This window comes from Balaenoptera physalus (genome assembly GCF_965194825.1).
Source record: "Balaenoptera physalus genome assembly, chromosome: 8".
Lineage (NCBI taxonomy): Eukaryota > Metazoa > Chordata > Mammalia > Artiodactyla > Balaenopteridae > Balaenoptera > Balaenoptera physalus.
In genome coordinates this window covers 641,285-663,972 of record NC_138887.1, presented here as the reverse complement: position 1 = coordinate 663,972, position 22,688 = coordinate 641,285, and the positions used below count along the sequence as shown (strand labels likewise).

Here is a 22,688-nt window from a genome sequence, read left to right as displayed (position 1 = left end):
CAAATGGATTGCCATGGCTGCAGACCCCAAATTGCAATTCCCTGATGATCCCGAAAAACCCACTCTTGCTGGAGAAATAACCAGCAGTCTATTTGTTCTCTTTGTTTTAGGTCAACACGCATGTATTAGTTACTCCTCATTTCCCTGTCCCTCCAGCCCCTGGCACCCACTAATCCACTTTCTGTCTCTGTGGATTTGCTTGTTCTGGGTAATTCACTGTAAACTGAATGAAAAAATATCTGGCTTCTTTCACTTAGCATGTTTTCAAGGTTTATCAACAATATAGTACTTTGTTATATTTTCTTTTAATGGTAAAAATGCACACTGCATTTTTTTTTTAATCACCACTTTCCATTTTGTAGATGTTAAAACTAAACTCCACAAGGCACAGCTGGCCCCAAATTGACCACAGAACTGGTTCTAACACCTCTATATGTCCCATACAAGCCCACCATTGTTTTCATGCTTTGACACTTACGTACAAAGATAAAAGAACTATATAAAAATGAAGAGAGGAGGTAATTATTTTTTAATTAATAAGCTTAATTTTTAGAGCAGTTTAGGTCTATGGGAAAGCTGCACAGAAAGCACAGGAAGTTCCCATATAACCCTCTCCTCTCACCTGGAATCTCCCCTGTTATTATCTTCATTGCTATGGCACATTTGTTAAATCTGGTAAATCAATATCGATACTCTCATTAACTCCACATTAATGTCCATACTCCACATTAAGGGTTTTGTGTTGAATATCCTATGGGTTTTGTGAGATTCATGATGTCAGGTACCCACAGTATCACACAGAACAGTTTCACTGCCTTTAAGTCCTCTGTGCTCCACCTGGTCACCCCTCCCTCTTCCCCGGCAACCACTGATCTTTTACTGTCTTCATAGTTTTGCCTCTTACAGATCATCATATAGTTGAAATTATAACAGTATGTAGCCTTTTCAGATTGGCTTCTTTTTCTTAGTAATATGCATTTAATACTGAACTGTACTCCTAAAAATTGTTAGGATAGTAAAGTCTATGCTGTGTGTGTTTTACAATTTTTAAAAATGATATGCTAGGGCTTCCCTGGTGGCGCAATTGTTGAGAATCTGCCTGCCAATTCAGGGGACATGGGTTCGAGCCCTGGTCTGGGAAGGTCGCACATGCCGTGGAGCAACTAGGCCCGTGAGCCACAACTACTGAGCCTGTGCGTCTGGAGCCTGTGCTCTGCAACAAGAGAGGCCGCGATAGTGAGAGGCCTGTGCACCACGATGAGGGGTGGCCCCCACTTGCCGCAACTAGAGAAAGCCCTCGCACATAAACGAGGACCCAACACAGCCAAAAAAATAAATAAATTAATTAATTAATTTAAAAAAAATTCAGGGCCTGGGGTCCTCTGTCCCCCAGGGGGGAAAAAAATGATATGCTATGCAAACAGTATCCAAAAGCATGTTGGAGTGGCTATACTAGTATCAGACAAAATAGATTGTAACAAAAAACTTGATACTAGACACACAGAAAAACATTTTATAAAATGTTTATAAAATATAAAAGCATCAACTCCTTAGGAAAACATAACAACTATTAACATGTTTTCACCTTAGAACAGAGACCCTTAATACATGAGGAAAAACTGACAGAAGTAAAGAAGAAATAGATAATTTAACAATATCAGTTGGATTATTCAATACATCACATTTAATAATAGATAGAAAAATCAGGCAGAAGATCAAGAAGGATACAGAGGACCTGGACAACACTCTAAACCAACTGGACTAAGAGCCTTTTCAGAACGCTTCACCCACGACAGCAGATGTATGTTCCTTCCTGTTGTTCATGGAACATTTTCTAGATAGAATATTTGTGACCTCATGAAACAAACATCAATAAATTTTAAAGAACTGAAATCACAGAATATATGTTTTCTGACTACAATAGAATGAAATTAGAAATCAGTAATAGAAGGAAATTTGGGAGGACCGCAAATATGTAAAAATTAAAAAACATGCTCCCCCCCCAAAAAAATAGGCCAAAGAAAGAACTGAAGGAAAATTCTAAAATACTTTGAGGTAACTAAAACAAATGCACAACGTATAAAAATTTATGGGATCCATCTAAAGGAGTGCATATAAGTAAAGATATAGCTGTAATGTATATATTAAAGAAAGTCCATTTCAAAACAATAACCTAACATTCCCCATAAGAAATTAGAAAAATTACAGAAAACTAAATCTAAAACAATCTGAAGAAAAAATAAAATAAAATTACAACAAAAATTAATATAAAAGAAAATAGGAAAAATAAAACAATAGGGAAAATCAATAAAACTAAATGTTGGTTCTTTGAAAAAAAATTAACAAAATCTACAATTCTTTGACTAGACTGACCAATAAGAAAGGAGAGAAGATTCCAATTACTAAAATCAAAAATGAAAGAGAAGACATTACTATTCAATATTAAACTTACAGAAATAGAAAGATTTATAAAGAAACACTATAAATATTGCATGGCAAAAAATTAGATCCCCACCTCACCCTATAAATAAAAATCAAGTCACAATCAATCAAAGATCTAAATGTAAAAGCCAAAACTATAAAACTCTTAGAAGAAAACATACATATCTATATGTTCCTAACCTTGGATTAGGCAATAGTTTCTAGACACAACACAAAAAGCATAGCATAAGATAGAGTCTATCTAGACTCCACTAAAAAACTGTTAGAACGAGTGATCAAATTCAGTAAAGTTGCAGGATACAAAATCAGTATACAAAAGTCAGTTATGTTTCCATACAATAACAACAAACTAACAGAAATAGAAATTAAGAAACCAAGCTTGGGGGGGTGGGGGGGTGGTAGTGGTGGGATGAATTGGGAGACTGGGATTAACATGTATACACTGATGTATATTAAATGGATAACTAATGACCTGCTGTATAAAAATAATAAATAAAATTCAAAAATTCAAAAAAAAAAAGAAAAAAAGAAACCAAGTGCATTTACAACTGCATCAAAAAAATATAAGTTTACAACTGCATCAAAAAAATATAATACTGAGGAATAAATTTAACCAAGGAGGTGAAAGATCTGTATAGTATAAGATATACAATGACAACTATAAGATATTGATGAATCAGATTGAAGAAGACACAAATAAATGGAAAAAGATTCCATGTTAATAGATTGGAAAAATTAATATTGTTAAAATATCCATAATACCCAAAGCAATCTACAGATTCAATGCAATCCCTATCAAAATACCAATGGCATTTTTCACAGAAATAGAAAAAAAATCCTAAAATTTGTAGGGGACCCCAGAAGACCCTGAATAGCCAAAGCAATCTTGAGAAAGAAGAACAAAGCTAGAGGCATCACGTTTCCTGATTTTAAACTATTTTACAAAGCTATAGTAATCAAAAAAACTATTGTGTTGGCATAAGAACAGACACATAGACCTATGGAAGAACACAGAACCCAGAAATAAACCCACCCATATATGGTCAATTAATTTATGACAAAGGAGCCAAAAATATACAATGGGGGAAAGGACAGTCCCCTCAATAAAAGGTGTGTGTTGTAAAAACTATATAGACATGCAAAACTATATAATATGCAAAAAGAATGACACTGGATCTCTATCTTACACCACATTTAAAAAAACAACTCAAAATGGATTAAAGACTTAAATTTAAGACCTAAAACTATGAAACCTTTAGAATAAAACATGATGAATAAGTTCCTTGACATCAGTCTTGGCAATGATTTTTTGGATTTGACACCAAAGCAAAGGCAACACAAGCAAAAATAAACAAGTAATACTTCACCAAACAAAAAGGCTTCTGCACGACAAAGGAAACCATCAACAAAATGAAAAGGTAATCTACTGAATGTGAGATAATATTTGCAAATCATATAGTTGATAAGGGGTTAATATGCAAAATACATAAAGAACTCACACAACTCAATAGCAAAAAAACAAACAATCTGATTTTAAAATGAGCAGAGGAACTGAATTTTTCAAAAGAAGACATACAAGTGGCCATATAGGTACATGAAATGATGCTCAACATCACTAATCATCAGGGAAATGCAAATCAAAACCACAATGAGATATCATCTCTCACCTTTAGAATGGCTGTCATCACAAAGACAAGAGACAGCAAGTGCTGATGAGGATGTGGAGAAAAGGGAACCTTTGTGCACTGTTGGTGGGAATGTAAACTGGTACAGCTACCACTGAAAGCAGTATGGAGATTCCTCAAAAAGTTAAGAACAGAACTGCTATATGAGCCAGCAATTCCACTTCTGGGAATATAGCCAAAGGAAATGAAAACATGATATCAACGAGATATCTGTTCATTACAGCATTATTCACAATAGCCAAGATAGGGAAACCACCTAAGTGCCCAACAACAGATAAATTTGGAAAAAAAAATATAGATATAGGAATATTATTATAATAATGTTCCATATACACAATGGAATATTATCCAGCCATGAGAAAGAAGGAAATACTGCCATTTGCAACAACATGGATGGACCTCAGGGGCATGATGCTGAGTAAAATAAGTCAGACAGAGAAATATTCCATAGTGTCACTTACATGTGAAATATTTGGGGAAAAAAAAAAAAAGAAAGCAAACTCACAGAGAGTAGAAAAGTGGTTCCCAGTGTCTGGAAGTAGGGAAAAATAGGGAAAGGTTGGTAAAAGGGTACAAACTTTCAGCTGTAAATGAACAAGCTCGAGGATCTAATGTAAAACATAGTATCTATAGCTACAACACAGTTCAATTATATAATTAAAATTTGCTAAGAAAGTAGAACTTAAATGTTCTTACCAAACTATAACAAAACTATAATAAATATGTGAGGTGATGCATGTTTTAATTAAGTAGATGGGAGAAATCCTTTCACAATGTATATGTATATCAAATCATCACCATGCACATTTTAAATATCTTACAGTTTCGTCAATTATACCCCAATAAAACTTAAAAAAATACAAAAAAAGATAAATTGTATAACATCAAAATTTAATTTTTTTTGTTTCCAAGGACACTATCAAGAAAATAAAAAGACAACTGTACAATTGGAGAGAATTTTTATAAATCATATATCTAATAATGGGCTGATCCTAGAATGTAAACAACTCGTACAACTCAAAAGAAAAATAAAAGGAACTCAATTTTTAAAATGGTAAAAGGATCTGAATATATATTTCTTTAAAGAAGATGTACAAACAGACAATAAGCATAGAAAAAATTGTCAGCCTCATTAGTCATTAGGGAAACACAAATCAAAACCATAATGAGGTACCACTTCACATCCACTGGGATGGCTATAATCAGAAAAATGAACCATAATAAGTGTTGGTGTAGATGTGGAGAAATTAGAACCCTTGTATATTACGATTGGGAATATAAGATGGTGCAGCTGCTTTGGAAAACACTTTGGCAGTTCCTCAAATATTACGTTTAGTTAGCTAGCTATATGACCCAGTAATTCCACTCCTGGTTATACACTCAAAAGATGTGAACACTTATATCTAGATAAAATGTGTACAATAATGTTCATAGAAGCATTACTCATAATAGCAAAAAGGTAGAGAACTAAATGTCCTTCAATGGATGAATGGTTAAACAAAATTTGGTAGATTCCTACCATTGGGTATTGTTCAGTCATAAAAAGGAGTGAAGTAGTGACACAGGCTACAACACAGATACACCCTGAAAATATGCCAGGAGAAAGAAGCTAAACACAAAAGGCTATATATTGTGTGAGTCCATTTATATAAAATGTCCAGAATAGGCAAATCCATAGGGGCAGAAAGTAGATTAATGGTTGCCAAAGGCTGGGGGAGGACAGACAACAGTGAATGGCTGATGTTTGTTACAGGGTTTCTTTTCAAAGTGATGAAAATGATACCGAATTAGTAGAAATAATTGCACAACTTTGTGAATTACTACAAACCACTGAATTGCTACACTTAAAAGTGTGAATTTTATAGTATGTGAATCATATCTTGACAGTTTGTCCGTATCTACAGAGGCTGAAAATGCACCTGCTCTATAGGAACAACTGTGTTCCTTAATATGTATACAACCTGAATACCTTCATGTGTTCACCAGCAAATGCTCAAGAACATCCACAGTGCATATCCGTCAATACTAACCAAAGCGAACTACTGCAACACGTAACAACATGTATATATCTCACAAACGGCATATTGTCGAAAAGAAGCCACTCACCAAAGAGCATACTCTGCATGACTCCATTTATATAAAGTTTACAAACAGGCAAAACTATAATATATGGTGATAAATGTCAGAACAGTGCTTTAGTTTTGATAGGGTCTTGACTGAGTTCATGATGGGAACTTCTGGGTCCTGGCAATGGTCTATTTCTTGCTTATGTGCTTATATGGATGGGCTAACATGAAAATCCATCAAGCCTTACACTGAGGATTTTTAGGTAGCTTTAAATATCTCAATATAAAGTTTACATTTTAAAAATTGCTGTACATGTTAATTTACAAAACTCCTAACACAATGTTTAGTGTTTAAAAAGTTTTACCTTAAGTTCTGCTGGAAAAAGTTTTCATGGTTTCCTATAACAACTTTCCCCATCTCAGCTAGTTTAAAGATACGATGCTTGTACGAATTTAAACATTCGAAACCATTTAAAGAGATGGGATAGCTCTTTAAATTACCCTTTTCAGTGTTCAGTGGCCCCAGGGCACTTCCTGCCTCTGCACTGCATGGACCACACCTGCGCCTGTCCCTTTCCAGTTGGTGTCTCTGCACTTCGGAATAGGTGAACAGTTCCGAGGAGGTGAGTGAGGGGGTTGCAGGGAGCAACGGAAAGAGGCTGGTGTTTATGCATCACCTAGCGCAGTGACTGCTGCCTAGTTTCTAGTTACACGGGAGTATAGTCTTTAACCAAGGACAAGATTTCACATGGAGTGAAATAAAGAGCTTTTCCCTCTCCTTTCGGAGCGGGGCATCTCCCATCTGCTATGCCATTAAGACCTTTGCATTTACTTTGAGTTAGTAGGAATCACCTCCCCACTCACATCTATCTGTCCTATAGTTTTTATTATGAATTGGTATCCATCCTTGTGGGGCTCCTGAACCACAGTGGAGCTAGAGACTCAAAGAGCATTAAAGACACATGAAGTCAAAGCATGTCCTGGTTTCCCTAACTCTATTTCATTAGCTTAAATACCTGCTGCTCTGTGAATAGAGAAAATTTTTTATCAAAATTTGGGGGAAAATAAGGGTCTAGAAGAGATCAAACTGACACCTCAAGGTTCATTTTCAATGACATCATGTTATAATCCAGATGGACACACTAAGAGGGCACGGCCTTGTGACAACGTGCGAACAAAAGGGTGTCGTATGACAGTGAAGCTCTGCAGTGAGGCCAGAGTTTCAGGACCAAACCAGAGTTCATTCTAACCGACCTAAAAGATGAGCCCATGGATATAAATCTCCCAGTGATGCTAAACAAACACTTTCTAAATCAAAATCACTGTCAATCACATCTATGTGCTATTAGTGAATGCTCACATCTACTTTTTAGTTTCCACATGCTTGCATTTCAGCTACCTCAACCTCATAAAGGAGGTCATAACACTCTGTTTGCTTTATGCTCCAGCACCTATCAGAAAGGCAAGACAGTTTTCAGTCGAAGGTCTGACAAAAATGAACTTCAAGTGGCTTTTATCACAATGCATGCTGACTAGCTTTCTTTTCTCTTTATTTAATGATATAACAGATCAAGAAATTCTGGAAATTAAATAAAATGTTTGGAGCGTTCTGAGAGGCCTTTGCCAAGCCAATGGTTTAATATTTGAAAAGGTTTTACTGAGGTTCCACTCTTCACTTCAGGCATCTAATTTTCTTTGTATTATCAGCAGATTGTAAGCTGCCAAAGTAGGTCAAAAAGAGCCAAGAAAGAACCGTTCAATGACCCTGGTTTGATTTGCTTTCCCATCAGTATTTTAAACCTGTTTGTCTTCAAAATGCTTGATGTTTTGCTGCCACCATCCACATTTCACTGCAAGTTTACCCACGAATTCACCCCATGTCCTGCTGTCAGGTAAGTGCAGGGCTGCTTTCCCGACTGGCTCCTGGGTCACTGGACTGTTTGTGAGCCAGTCTCACTGCCTCCTGGACATGAGCCCTGAGTCAGGAGAAGCCCCTGAGCCCAAGAACAAACCCAACAACTGGATTTCCGGAAGCTGAACCCCCATAACGACTTGACACGGTTTTAGAAAAAATATGATGCTGACATGTTGCTTTGTTTCTTAAATAGGAATTAATAAGATGTTTTAACTCCTTCTCTGAAGACCAGAATAAAATCATTACCCAGGTTCGGACCTAAACACACAGACACACAACACAAACACACAGACACACACATTTTAAGTAACGTCCTTTCAAAACAGTAAAATGATACCTATTTATATTTTCATATGGCTGAGATTTCACCTTCTTGCCCAAGACAATGCTAGGAACTTCTGGCAACAAAGTGGCTCATTACCTTACATGCATTCCTCATGCACAGACCTTCTGTCTACTCATTCACTCCAGGAAGAGATGAAGTTAATGCATCAAAGACTTGTTTCTAAAGAACAAATGCTAGCTTCTGCCTGTCACCTGTTCAACTGTCACTCAGACTGTCCATTGCATGCTTTTTCACTTGATATTTCACTACTTACAATACATGCTGGTCCACTTCAAAGACCAACTGACACCGGTAGCACCGCTCAGTCCTCAGCATTGTTTGACCAAACACACCTCCTCCTCAGGTCAGGGGTAAAGGTCAAGTAAGTCATCGGTGAGGTCACAGAATCAGGACAGTAAATCTGAGGGTCACTGGTTCATAGGATAATTATCTGCAATATGCCCTGCACTTATGTGTACTTATGTGGATTCAAATTATATTAAATGCACTATGAATTCCATGATAGATATTGTCAGGAAGAGTGTTTTTTCAATTTAAACAGTTCAAATTATTCCAGTGGTGGGTATCTCTAATGTTTAAAATTATACAAAGAATCTTCATATAAATACTAAAATCCAGGTCATTTATAAAAAATTGACAGATTGAGAATGTTGGTATAACTATTCTCTACTTAATATTTTGAATATTTTTTTAACATCTTTATTGGAGTATAATTGCTTTACAATGGTGTGTTAGTTTCTGCTTTATAGCAAAGTGAATCAGTTATACATATGCATATGTTCCTATATCTCTTCCCTCTTGCATCTCCCTCCCTCCCACCCTCCCTCTCCCACCTCTCTAGGTGGTCACAAAGCACGGAGCTGATCTCCCTGTGCTATGCGGCTGCTTCCCACGCAAGAACAGGCAAATTTGCTGTGGTTTTTATTTTCTCAAAGTGAGATTTTAAAATAATTCCTACATTAGAAGTATAAGTTATTTTACCATCATGTGTCAAAATCTACTGAGTCACTATCATAACAAAAAAACAAGTTGCAAATAATACTGTTAGCAAGAAAGCTTCAAACTGCTAATAAGCTGTTGATAAACAGTAGCTACAATATGATAATGCCTCAATTTTATAGCATTCTTTAAAGTTTTCAGTCTTTCAGAAATTTTAACATGTTTTTCCTTAAGAAAAAGAAAAACAACATAGAGAATTCAAGGGTGTTATTATTTTACATATTTAGAGGACAGTGTATCCTGTATAAGTGATACACTGTCCCACATGGAGATGCTGGTAAAGGTCTGGGAGCCAAGTCCCACCAAAGCCTCAGGCTGTTGTCCAGTTCTCACTCCAAGATCAGTGATACCATATTGCCTTTCCCCCAAAAACGCTAGGAGTAAAAAGCTGAAAGGAGAAAACCCATTGAAAAAGAAGAGAGGGGGTGATGTCTGGAATTGAGAATATACAAATTTTGCTATTGTTTATTCTGAGGAGATAATAGACTCCCTATAAAGAAGTATAAAATTAAGCATTATACATAGTTATATTTGTAGAAGAAACTGGAGAAGCTAAACACCGTCTGAAAGCACTCCAAATTGGCAAAAGAAAGGGGGGGCCGTGCAGAAAACAAAAAACGAGCATTCAACAAAAACAAACAAAAACAGAACAAGAAGAAACAGGACATACGAAAATTTCCTGTTGAACAAAATAAAACCAGCCAAAAACAAAACATCATACAACTTTGAAACGTCAAAGTCAAAGCTCTTTCCAAAAAGAAAAATCAAATGACTTTGGCAAATATCTGGAAAATAACAAAAATGAAGTCATGTGGAAAATTATCGAGAACAACGGTCAGAGGAAAGTGCATGGATTTAAATTTTTTCAGTAACAGAGAAGAAAAAATTGGAATTAACTACTTAAGCATCATACTAAAAAAGTTAGAAAAATTTATAAAGGAAATTTGGAGGAAAGAATAAAGTAGAAATTAAATAGTTAGGAAACAAAACATTGTAGAACAAATAAATAGGTGATTTCATGAAAAAAAGTAGACAAATCAGCCATTCCTCTTGGGGAAAAAAAAGGTAAACATCACAAAATGTGACATAAAAATGGTGACATTACAAATATAGAGGAAATTAAAACAATAAGAAGACATTATTTTGCACATAACAAAGCAAATAAACTTATATTTGGATGAAATTATTTTCCAGGAAACAGAAATGGCCTCCCTGACCCCAGATTGGCAGCCAACACGAAGACCAATGACCGTTTCAGAAACTGAGAAGCAGATGTTGACAAGGGACCCAAGAGGGCTCACTCCCTCTCCCGCCATGCAGATCTGCACACACAGGTGCACAAATGTAAACAAGAACCCCCTGGAGGGGGACTGGCCCACTGGAGAACACAGGTACACTATAGTCTATAGTCTTGGAATATTTCCACCATGTGCACATCCAAAAACATTTAAAATGAGGATGACAAATGCTAAAGCAACATCACAAAAATTCTTTACCTGATAAAGAGAATGCAAAAAGGAAACTGATATTTGAGACCAAAGTAGTATCCATTCAAAGAGCCCACAGCCTTTAAAATACACTCCTTTATGATCTATATAATAGCTCGAAGCTAAAAAGCATCCTCCTTCCCCATGGAAATTATAATACATTAGTTTTGTTACAGATAATACCAAATGTTTACTATTTATGCTAAATCATTTGGGTCATCATCTACCATATTCAAAGGCAACAAATTATGTCAAAAGCACAACTTCATCCCTGTCTCGGGATGCATATTTACCTTTTACAGTTTTTTCTAGGAAGAAAAAGGAAAAAGAGCATGAATTATGGTGCATTAGTTCCTTTAAAGAAAGAGCATTATTTCAGGGAAAATAAAATTGAATAAAAACCAAACTGAATAAAAAACTAAAAAAAAAAAGAGAAGAAGAAAGAAGAATAAAGACCCCATCTTCTGCCCCCAATGGTTCCTTTTCTGCATCTCCTACTGCTGGTTAACACTTCATGCTTCAGAAAATCCTGGCGCAAACTTCTCAACCTCAAAGTCATACTTGACTCCACTTTTTTCAATGCCCTTGTTCAGAATTTATGGCACTATGATCCCAAACTATTTTGCCCTATTTCCTTTCTCCTTGACCCTCAACCCTTCTCACCTGGTTTGGTTTCCATTGAACCTTGCCTACATCTCTGAGAAAAAGCAGAAAAAAAAAAAAGTTAATTCATATTAACCCACATTAATTCTTACTTTACCATGTTATCAGAATTACTAATCACAACCAGAGGTCAAGCTTCCAGTTCAAAATTACATCTCTAATGTTTACCTTAAAATGCCCATAAAATTCAACAAAATTTCATCACACAGAGAAGCAATGTAATAGTCTTAGAGGGCATCTTCATAGTTATAAGACAGAAGGACTTAGATTTTTAAAAACTATTAAAAACCCAGCTCATAATAAGGATTCAAATCATAGAAGAGAATATGCAGGGGAAAAGGAAGGCAAACTTACATCCACCTTCACCCAACACAGATGCAGCACCTGGATCCTGGTTCTGAGAAGTATCACACGCACCAGAAGAGGGGGCTCCAGAAACCTCGGGTGCTGCTCTGAGACACAACCCGTGTCTATGTTCCACCCTGGTTCTGAGCTGCAGGAAAAGGCAGTGAAGGTGAGAAATGATGCTACCTCAATACAAAGGACAGACAAAACGTAAAAACCTCCCAGCCACCAACACTGACCGGGAAGCCGGGCATCTCCAGCAGACCTCTGGCTGCATCTCTAAACTCTATACGCAGCCATCCCCACCTGTGCAGAGGGAATCCTGCAGTCGAGAAACATCAACTTAAGAAAGATCAGGCCTTTTCTAAGAGAAGTAAAATGATACCCCCTAAAAATAGTGTTGAATAGTGGAAAGGGAACAACATCCAGAAAATTCAGCAAGAGGGTGTCTGAAAAATTTAGGAAACATGTAGACACTCCTAGTAGAACGTGAGATGGAGCAGCCTTAGCGAATGAGAAACATCAGTCCACGGGGAGAAGTGACAGATAAAATAGCACCAAAATGAAATTAGAAGTCTCCTAGGATGAGAATAACAGGTAATAACTCAAAATAAAGAAGGACTGTAAGGAAACCAAAATCGTTGTCTTGAAGTTAATAAAAAATGTATAAAAGAGGGCTAAAAATAACCCCAAAATGAAAATAAATACTATGAAGCCTCGATAATTCCTGAAGAATAGTTAATGGGTTTTGTTTTCTTGCTTGTTTTGGTAAATTTCAGAGCAAAGAAAATGAAAGATATGAATATCTGAACAGATAGCAGCAACATTCAGAAGCTTCTGAAACATTTGTATACCCTGGTTGTCTCTCACAGTGAAAGCACCTAAAGTAACTCTCTGATATTCCAGCAATCAGAACATACATCTCCACACCCCAGTTATCCTTCATTAAAACAAACAAAACCTAAGTAGAATTATGCATTATAAAGATAAATGAAAAAGCCGGTGGTCAGAACTGAAACAAATTAAAATAGACATATATCTAAATAAATGATGCATGCAACACACATGCATCTTCTTTAAAAAGAGAGAAAGAACAATGCAAAAATTTAACAACAATCTGAATCTAAAATCCCAGTTTATATGATCAAGCCTGAAAAGGAAAAACATCTTGTCACCCGTAGACTTAAGTGAATGGAATTCAAAAAGTGTGTCACTACTGGTTCTGGTAATTCAAGTTTTTGAAAGGTTCAAACAAATAGGACATGATTAAATGGGGTCACAGTGGCAATGCAAAGGTAGTTTGTAGTTAGTAAATCTAGACATCCAATTAAAGATGGGGATTAAATATACATTTGCCTTTACTGCCCCCCTAAATTACATGAAGCCCAGTTAATATATACTGTATATAAGTCCATATACAGTCTTCATTAAGACTTATAGTGCTCAAGTATAAAGTGTAAGCAAATATCCAGTGAGCATTAGTCATTTGAAGGAAATATGTGACATGAACAACATAAACCAAAGCAAACAAACAAACAAAACAGGAACCTGGATTGGAGACAAGAGAGAGAGATTATTTTAAAAGAAAAGTATATCAATATTTTCAGAGATAAGACATGGTACCACATTTATGAAAAACAAATAGAATGTCATGTTTTGTAAAAAGATAACCACAGAGAACAAAGAACTAGTGAAAATGTAAAAACTATGATTAAAATAAAATACTCAATAAACAGTTGGAAGGTAAAGTTGAGAAAATCTCCCAGAAAGTAGAACTAGAAGATAAAGATATTGAACAGAGAAGAGAAAATGTTTCATTCTAGGAGACATGACAGCTGAATAATGGAGACCAAGAAAGAGACAATAAAGAAACACAAGTGGAAAAATTAAAAAAGAAAAAAAATCAAGATGTCCTAGCACCAAAGGAAGTAAGCTTTCACTGATTAAAAGAACCCATATATAGTCTTCATTATGACTTTTAGTGCAAGAAAGGAAATGTCATGGTGTTTCAGGGCTCAACTATGAGTAATATTTATATAATCATAATAGTATAAACACTGAATAAGTTAACTGCTGTCTATATGCATTCCTTTAAAAATATGAAAAATAATATAGTTCAAAGGATGAAAAAAAGATCACTGACATTATGATTTACATAAAATCAGCATTCATTCCTGAAAAAAATTCCAGAAAATTTTTTCTGAAAAAATTCAGAAAAAGTGAGTTCTTAGTAAAAGATACTTATTACCAATTCAGGTTTAAGCATAATTCTAGTTCAAATAAAACAATGAAAAATATATAGAGATATAAATATTAGAAATTAAGAAGTAATATTTTTCTCTACCAAAAAAGTGGAGATACTCAACTAAGAAAATATTAGATCAAATAGAATAATATAACAAAATGGTTGGTCACAACTTAAAAAAAGATAGTTTCCTTGTATATCAACATTCACCAATTAAAAATATAAGAGAAGGAAAATTCCATTCACGGCACTATCAAATTATATAAAATGAAATGTGAAGGAGTATCTAGAACGTGAAATATATAGGTTATATTAAAATTTAATGAGGAATCTGCTAGAAAACTGCAGAAACTGGAGTGACAATAGTCCTAAATGAGGAGGCTCAACATCATCAATCTTTTCAATGTTTTGACAACTGTTTCTATCTCTGTAGATTTCACAACAGGAATATTCTCATGACTAATAATGAAGGGACTGGCTTTGATAGTAAAACATGTTACAAAACCGTAGCTTAAAAAGTAGGGTAGACTTTGTGCCAGAAAATGCAAACAAGTTCAAAATTAAAAGCACATAAACATATCAAGTTCATATAAACATACCTAACAGTGTATTAAATAAGTGGGTCATTTCAAATCAATAAAGATAGACTGTTCAATAAAGGGTATGATAATAAGTGGATAACCTTTTTTTTTTAATTCAAATCTTAATTCTGTCTCACTCCTTTAACCCTGAATAAGATACAGATCCATAAGGATTTAGATATAAACAAACAAACAAACAAGGAACTAGAATTTTATCTTGGGTGACTATCCCTCCTTAGGTGGGGAGGTCAGTACTATGCCTTCCTGTGCATTACTCTAGGGTCAAAAATCAACCACACCAGGTAGAGATCAAGCCACTGGAATAACTAGAAAGGAAAAACTAACTAACATCATCTCACCTCCAATCATAAAGGGATGTCTGGGAATTCAGACTGCTGATAATGTCAACTGCTCCCATGTGGATGTTAAACAAAAAAAGTGGTGTATGTTTAGTTGGCTTATTTTTGTGGTTCTTTAGAAGTGTTTAGAATTATATTATTTGTTTTCTCTCAGAATGCATTTCCAGTGTTCCTGCTGCAGAGGGTGGGTGTGAAGAATGACATGTGTGGGCCCCTGTTCTAGAAGGTTGCCCGGCTCTGCTGTAGAGCCCGCGCACTGTGGTCAGGCACAGACCGAGGCTCTGCCCTTCACCACTGCACGGCAAGACGTTTATGAGTGTCGAGTTTATTCCTCCAGGTTTGACGCAGAGTAAAGATGAAGTGTGTATGAGCGTTACCTGCACTAAAGTGACAGTGTGAAACACACCGTGATTAGATCGAAGCAAAAAGAGAGAAAGGGCAACGTCTGTTCAGTTCCCAGTGGATGTGGCTTCTGTGTGGTGCACACTCAACATCTTAGCTTTTCCAGAAAAGAGGAGCAAGAGCGTGAAGAAGAGGGAAGGAGGGAATGGTGGGGTCCAGGGAGGGGGAGGACAGAGAGTAGAGAGCTCCACGGACAGCTCTTTTATCCCCATCTGCCACATGACTGAGTGAAGCCCTGTGGGATGCCGGCTGGTGACAGCTGACACAGGGGGGCAGTGGGGCACAGAGCAGCGATGACTTGTCTCCACGTAGAAAATGTGAAATCCTAACCCCCAGGGCCTCAGAATGGGATTGCCGACTGCACTGGGGATGGGCCCTTGGAGAAGTAACTAAGGTCGAATGAGGTCATAAGGGTGGGGGAGAAGGACTGGTGTCCCTATAAGAAGAGAGACAGACAGGCCCCAGGCAGCGTGAGGACACAGCAAGAGGGCAGCCGTCTGCAAACCCAGGAGGGAGGTCTCCCCAGAACCCAACCCGCTGACACCTTGACCTTGGACTTTTCATCTTCAGAACCATGAGAAAAGAGGGAGGGAAGGATTGGGAGTTTGGGGTTAGCAGATGCAAACGATTATATATAGGATGGATAAACAACTAGGTCCTACTGTAGAGCACAGGGAACTATATTTGATGCCCTGTGATAAACCATAATGGAAAAGAATATTAAAAAAGACTATATATATATATGTATAACTGAGTCACTTTGCTGTACAGCAAAAATTAACATTGTAAATCAACAGTACTTCAATAAAATTAAAAAAAAAAAAAAGAACCCTGAGAAAATAAATTTCTATTGCCTAAGCCACCCACATTTCTATTGCCTAAGTCTGTTATTTTGCTGTGGCAGTCCTAGCAAACTATCACATATATAATAGTGTAATATTACACACATACACACACACAAACACACACATACTGTTATTCAACCAGTGGTGTTATCCACTGTGAAAAGAAAAACAATTTTTAAAATTTATTTCCATAAATGTCAAACAGCAGCTGGGAGGGGATAGGCGCTGGGCATCACTTCAAACTCTACGACTAAGGCAAGTCCCCCCACCTCTGTGGCCTCAGCTTCTCCACCTGGACGATGAAAGGGTTGATCATTTATTGAGGAAAACTACACTCATCAGAGAGCTCACCATCCAGTAAACGGACGACCAAAGGTGAGACACAATGGGACAGGGCATTTCAACAGGGATACGGTCAAATCCAGTCCTAGGATGGAGCTGGGGATAATCCTACCCTCCTAATGGGAGTCTGCTGACCTGTTTGTGCTTGACATTGGTGGGGAATCAGGGCTCCTCGGGTGAAGGGGGACTCTGGGGAACATAGAGAGAGAGTGCTGAGGAAGGAACAGAGATAGAACCCTCAGGATGCTGGGGACGGTTCAGTCACCGTGTGGCGGGAGACCAGCAGTGGGGAGAAGGGTTCACAGTTGCAGGGGGAGCAGTTTACAGAGAGCGAATGAGCTCAGACAGTTGACTAACTCTGATTTTAATATTCGAAGCTCATATTTGAAGCCTCGTACAGCTCAATATGTAAGCTGTAGGTTTGTGATTCTTTTAATTTTTGTTTTATATTGCAGTATAGTTGATTAACAATGTTGTGTTAGTTTCAGGTGTACAGCAGAGTGATCAGTTACACATGTGCGTGTATCTATCCTTTTTCAAATTCTTTTCCCATTTTAGGTTATTACAGAGTATTCAGCAGAGTTCCTTTGTGATTGTCTTTGTCATTTAAAAATCTTTGGATGAAAATCAAATATCTGAAGCTGCTGTTCTGACCACCCCCTACCCCTAGCGGCCTGTTCTATTAAAGAAAATATGGTTCTATGTTACAGTAGCCTTAGAAAAACCATATTCTCAATTTATAGAGACCTCCACCAGGCTTTTGTATTTCAGTATCTGAGAAAGGAAGCAGTTGCCTCCAATGTCCTTCTTCAGTGAGCACTATCCCTTAATTAACAAAATGCTTAAGGACACAGCTCTGCCAGGGGACGTGCAGAGTTCTTCTAATACCGATTTGTAATGAAACACACAGATTACCCAAGATGAGGCAATTATACTGGCACATCAGGCCAGGAGTATAGAGCAATTTTGTTGGGATAGGATAAAGCCATATCAAGAAATAATAAATCACACTGCACACTCTGTATGAAAGGTCAGCAGTCCTTTACATCCTGAAGGTATTTTCCATTACAAAAATTACATTCTCAGCTCCAAAATAATACTATTATTGCAACTATATATTTATGTATGCATGCATATGTATATGTATAGGTAGATAAATAGATTTCTTTTGCAAAACTGAGACTACAAGAATAAAAATAACTTTAATGTAAGATGATAGAGGGATTTCCTTCATTGTTTTCCTAGCTGTATTAGTGTTGTTAAATTGCCATTTAATTTTAAATGGAAATGCATGTTCAAGTAATTCCTAGTTGATGTGGTTATGATTTAACTTACTTTAATTTGGGATTCATGTCAGTCTAAAGAAAGATAAGGCTTTTATAAGCAATGAATGAGCTCTATGTATTTTACATAGGTATTGCAGTAGTTTAAATGAAGCAGAGGAATCTTTTTATCAATTCCTAAGTGCTGCACCCATAATACTGAGCAATTTGATGGTGTTACAGCACTTAATACTTACTGCTCCCACAAATTCTATGTTAGTGATCATTTAAGGCAGGAGGAAACTAAGGCCAAAAAACATCCATCCCACTTGCACATATTAAAGCAGAGCAGGCTCCAAAAATGCTGGTTTGAAATGTGAAGAGAAAGCCTTGTGTCTTAAAAGAGTTTTTCTATTGCTTATTTATTTAATTACCTGACAATTTAACACGTGATCATGATACAAGATTTGAAAAACACAGGAAGTAATAAGGAAAAATACGAATAATTGATAATTCCCTACCTAGATGTAATAACTGTTGACCTATCCAGAAAGTCCAGCTTTTTCATCCATGCTATTATTCCATTATTTCTGTGTATATCCCTGCTGCTAAGAAGGTGCCTTTGGTGTAATTCCTCACTTTCCAACAGAAATTCCTGTGCAACCACGGAAATGTTCTCTATCTGTGCCATCTGAAACAGAAGAAACTGGTAAGCTCTTGAAATGTTGCTAGTGCTACCGAGAAATTAAATTTAAAATTAATTTAATTTATTTAAATTGAAGCTTAGAAGCCATGAGTGCTTAGTAATGACTATTTTGAACAGGTACAAGTCTAATTTCACACCCTTATGATGATCTGTGTTTTCTCTTTTCTTTTTTTCTTTGTTTTTGGAATTCTGCAGTTTTACTATAAAATGTCTAAGTATGAATATCTTCTTATCTGTTATGCTTGAGAAGCATAGTGCTTTTCAGCCTAAAGAGTCATCTCTTTTATTAGTACTGAAAAATTGTTAGCTATTATTTCTTTCAATGATGCCTTTATTCCATTCTCCCTGTTCTATTGTTCTATTGTTCACAAATCTGATTAAACACATGTTGGATCTTCTCTTTCTACCCCTCATCTCTCTTAATTTCTCTTTCACATATTTTTCATAAGCTGGGTATTATTTGTTTTCAACACAAGAGCTATGTTTTCTTTTTGATTTCAATGACCATCTTTTTCAATCCTAGAAAGTGTTTTTTTTCAAATCTGTTCTTTTTTATGATGTCATGTTGCTTCCTTCATGTTGTACGTTCTCTGTGAGGTTGCACTTCTATTGTATTAGATTCTTAGTAGGCCAACTCTCCCCCTTTGTCATATCCATCAATGTATATCTTCAGTGGATAACTTTTTGTGAGTTTTGTAATGTTTGGTTGAAAACTCCATTTTAGTGACACTCTCTTTTTTAAATTGAAATTCCCATAAAGTGTAAGTTGTGGGAGCTTCCTTTCAAATAAGTTTTGTGTTTTCTTCTTCCAGGTGCCCACGGGGACCATGAGCCTGCCGCCATCTTTATGTTACATTCCTGGGTAGGGAGAGATGCAGGTCCTTGGCCACAGTAGTTAAATTTAGACTCCCTTCCTCACAGCAGGTAGAATCCCAGGGTTTCAAAATCCAGGGGAGACCTTACCTTTAAAACTCTGAGCCTCCAATAACAAAAAAACAAACAACCCAATCCAAAAATGGGCCGAAGACCTAAATAGACATTTCTCCAAAGAAGATATACAGATGGCCTACAGACACATGAAAGAATGCTCAACATCATTAATCATTAGAGAAATGCAAATCAAAACTACAATGAGATATCATCTCACACCGGTCAGAATGGCCATCATCAAAAAATCTAGAAACAATAAATGCTGGAGAGGGTGTGGAGGAAAGGGAACACTCTTGCACTGTTGGTGGGAATGTAAATTGATACAGCCACTATGGAGAACAGTATGGAAGTTCCTTAAAAAACTACAAATAGAACTACCATACGACCCAGCAATCCCACTACTGGGCATATACCCTGAGAAAACCATAGGTCAAAAAGAGTCATGTACCAAAATGTTCATTGCAGCTCTATTTACAATAGCCAGGACATGGAAGCAATCTAAATGTCCATCGACAGATGAATGGATAAAGAAGATGTGGCACATATATACAATGGAATATTACTCAGCCATAAAAAGAAATGAAATGGAGGTATTTGTAATGAGGTGGATGGAGTTAGAGTCTGTCATACAGAGTGAAGTAAGTCAGAAAGAGAAAAACAAATACAGTATGCTAACACATATATACGGAATCTAAGGGGAAAAAAAAAAAAAAAAAAAAGGCCATGAAGAACCTAGTGGCAAGACGGGAATAAAGACACAGACCTACTAGAGAATGGACTTGAGGATATGGGGAGGGGGTGGGGTGAGATGTGACAGGGTAAGAGAGTGTCATGGACATATATACACTACCAAATGTAAAATAGATAACTAGTGGGAAGCAGCCGCATAGCACAGGGAGATCAGCTCGGTGCTTTGTGATCACCTAGAGGGATGGGATGGGGAGGGTGGGAGGGAGGGAGATGCAAGAGGGAAGAGAAATGGGAACATATTGTATATGTATAACTGATTCACTTTGTTATAAAGCAGAAGCTAACACACCATTGTAAGGCAATTATACTTCAATAAAGATGTTAAAAAAAAAAAAAAAAAACTCTGAGCCTCAATAGAAACCAACAAGTTTTCTTACCATCTTTCTCTGCCAATTTTTCAAGGGCCCTTTGCGCCAGTGAGGATGCAGCCCTTCAGTAATGCTAGATTTATACAGGGTTTCATTTCAAAGTTTCCCCTTGTGCAAAGCTGCAGCCTCATCTCTTCACCTTCAGGGACCTTAAAACCTCAGCCTCCAATTCCCAGACCCACAGTCGCTCTGCCCCTTAGTCAGGCAGCCACAGCACCAGCCCAAGCAATCACTCCACTTTGTGAGCTTTTTTTTTCCTTTATAGAACCAGGATTCCCTTTCTTTCTTGCGGCCTCAGATAGGCACTTATAAAATAACTGTGGGGGCTTCCCTGGTGGCGCAGTGGTTGGGAATCCGCCTGCCAATGCAGGGGACACGGGTTCGAGCCCTGGTCTGGGAAGATCCCACATGCCGCGGAGCAACTGCGCCCGTGAGCCACAATTGCTGAGCCTGCGCGTCTGGAGCCTGTGCTCGGCAACGGGAGAGGCCGCGATAGTGAGAGGCCCGCGCACCGCAATGAAGAGTGGCCCCCGCTTGCCACAACTAGAAAAAGCCCTCGCACAGAAACGAAGATCCAACACAGCCAAAAATAAATAAGTAAAAGTAAAAAAACAAAACAAAACTGTGGTTTAACCTTTATCTAGTAATAGAGCATTTTCAGGTCATTCTAATCTTTCACCTTAACTGTCATTAAATATTGTTTAATTGACTTTGTAACTACTTTATGTATTATGTCTCTCTATTCTCTGTCTTTTTTGATCACTGTTTTTGCCTTTAAATTTTAGTATTTTCAGGTGCAAAAAAATGTAAAATTTCCACATTTAAATATATCCATACTTTATATTAAGAATTTTATATTAATGTTCAGAAATAATTCCCCATCGAATAATGAATGTTTATATTTACTTGCATTATTTCTACGTTTCTATGAGAAACATTACACACTGCTCTCAGGAAAATTTGGTAACACTATTACCAAGGTACTAGTAACATGGAATATTTGAAGTGGTGAGGTTTTGAGTGGGAGGTTAAAAGAAGTGAATTGCTGTTACCAGAGAAATTATTTAGAAAGATGAATCAATGACCTACACTTTTTTTTTTTTTTAGAGAATGCAAGCAGTACTTTTCTTTTTTTAATTAATTAATTAATTTTATTTATTTTTGGCTGTGTTGGGTCTTCGTTTCTGTGTGAGGGCTTTCTCTAGTTGCGGCAAGCGGGTGCCACTCTTCATCGCGGTGCGCGGGCCTCTCACTATCGTGGCCTCTCTTGTTGCGGAGCACAGGCTCCAGACGCGCAGGCTCAGTAGTTGTGGCTCACGGGCCTAGTTGCTCCATGGCATGTGGGATCTTCGCAGACCAGGGCTCGAACCCATGTCCCCTGCATTAGCAGGCAGATTCTCAACCACTGTGCCACCAGGGAAGCCCCATGACCTACACTTTTTAAGTACAAAATAAAACACTTCAAATTTCGTAACCATTTCTGTGGGCAACCTGCTCACTTTTTAAAGTGTAAATAAAAGTGTCTGAGTTTTACCAAAAAAAAAAAAAAAAATTCATGACCAGTATATAAATATTCAGATAAGTACTATAACTTAAGTGTATCTATGTCTGAGAAAGATAGAAGTGTTGGTATATATCTTTCTGAAAGGACTATTTAAATATATACATTTTAACATACACTATATATTTAATACATGATATATAAATATATATAATATATTTAAGACATAAAAATATATATGTAGTCATTGGGATCAGAAGGTATTACTGAGATCAGAATAATTAGGGTGTGGAAAGGGAGGTTGGTCTTAGGATCAAGAACAGATAAGAGAGGTGAACTGAAAGGAAAAATGCAAACAGGATTTGGGGTTGTTTCTTTTGTTTTTCCACCATGTAAATATTTACTTGTGGATAATCATCAATCAGTAGGACCTGCAGAAACTGATGCAG

General features: G+C 36.9%; 1 protein-coding gene and 1 long non-coding RNA gene across 2 annotated transcripts in view; both read right to left on the bottom strand.

Annotated features, from left to right (window-relative positions):
* Positions 1 to 22,688, bottom strand: part of ABCA13 (ATP binding cassette subfamily A member 13) — a gene marked incomplete at its 5' end in the record, with an annotated part of 329,842 nt that overhangs the window by 56,735 nt on the left and 250,419 nt on the right.
* LOC309665311 lies at positions 4,135 to 22,428 on the bottom strand. The gene is made up of 3 exons (XR_014266341.1): positions 22,170 to 22,428; positions 20,720 to 21,823; positions 4,135 to 19,669 (listed from the first exon to the last, which is right to left on the bottom strand). It is a non-coding gene; the product is annotated as an uncharacterized lncRNA (long non-coding RNA).